Source organism: Bison bison, unplaced genomic scaffold, assembly GCF_000754665.1.
Source record: "Bison bison bison isolate TAMUID 2011002044 unplaced genomic scaffold, Bison_UMD1.0 scf7180017847359, whole genome shotgun sequence".
In the NCBI taxonomy this organism is placed as follows: Eukaryota; Metazoa; Chordata; class Mammalia; order Artiodactyla; family Bovidae; genus Bison; species Bison bison.
Window position 1 is genome coordinate 53,822 of NW_011477932.1, and position 1,329 is coordinate 55,150.

The window sequence follows — 1,329 nt, forward strand, 5'->3', positions numbered from 1 at the left end:
ACTGCCCCTCGGCTTCTTGAACGCCGCCCGCCTGCCCGCAGCCTGCCTCACCACCGCCACCCCGTGCCGCTGCTGGAGGCTCTTCTCTGTGCCCCGGTGGGTCCGAAGCCCCTCCTGCGCCCCCCACCCCAGACCAAGCTGAACGGGCCCTGGAACCGGCGCCCCCTCCGCACCTCCGGACGCCGGCTCCCACTGGCTCTCTCAGACCCGCAGAGGTGGAGCTGGCTGGCGGGGAGGGGGCTGCAGTCACCAAGCGGTGGGGAGAGCTGATGTCCCAGCGGTCCAAGGTGCCCCCCTCTACTGAGGAATCCGGCAGCACGTCGGGTCTGTGCCAGGCACCCACGGCCCTTCCGAAAGTCCAGGCAGGGACCTGCCTCCCCCTCGGGGGGCTCCCGGATCCTCCCGGAAGCCTGACAACAACCTGCCCTGGGGTCAGCCGGGCCCCTAAGTGGAGGACCCCTGCTCGGCCAGCTGCTAGCGGGTCCGCCGCAGTGCCCCCTCCACCCCGCACATACACCTCGCACACTCACACTTAATATATCTGCGCACACGCACCTCGCACATCCATGCACACACAGTATACCTGCGACCCCTGCACACACATCATACTCCCCCCCCCCACGAACCACGCATACATGCGCCACGCACTTGCACACCCCTGCACACACTTGGCTCCACACCCCCACCCCCAGACCCTGCTCCACAAGAAACGGAAAAGGCTCACAGGCGTCTCCAAGGGGCAGCTGCGCAGGATGCGGCGGCAGGACAAGGATGCGAAGGAAGGATGCGGTTCCAGACGCTTCTTCGCTGGGGCGGGGCGGGGGAGGGCCTGGCCCCAGACCGAGGCTGCTGTTGCCCGGGAGACGCAGGCTGGGGGAGGGGGCGCCCCGGTCTGCAGCCGCCGGAACCCGCCCGCGCGTGCCCGTCAGAGCCTGCAGCGCGTCCCCAACCTGTCACAGACACACACCCACATCCAGCCATGCACACACCTCACATATGAATGCATATGCCTCACACACACATCACGCACACGCCGTTCACACACGCTGCACACACATATACCTCACACACTCGCACTGCAGGCAGGGTGGGAGGTGGGGTGAGGGGGTGCAGACAGAGACCCTGGCCGGCCTCCCCCCACCTTCCCCCCCACCCCGGGACGTCAGGCATTCAGGCACCGCCCGGTGGCGGGTGCAGACTTGCCCTCTTGCCCGCTTTGGGCAGCTTGGCTCAGACACAGCTAGTTTGGGCCCCACCCGCCCAGAGGGTCTCCTCCTCAGGCCTCAGTGTCTGAAGTCCCTGGGCTGCGCTTTGCAGGACAAGCCTGTG

General features: G+C 67.5%; 1 protein-coding gene across 1 annotated transcript in view; it reads right to left on the reverse strand.

Moving 5' to 3' along the window:
* CALY (calcyon neuron-specific vesicular protein) overlaps positions 1-800 on the reverse strand; it is a 17,292-nt gene extending 16,492 nt beyond the window's left edge. The window contains exon 1 of the mRNA XM_010842953.1: positions 725-800. The gene's annotated coding sequence lies outside the window, so the exon portion shown is untranslated. The remainder of the gene's footprint in view (positions 1-724) is intronic.
* Positions 801-1,329: the final 529 nt, after the last annotated feature.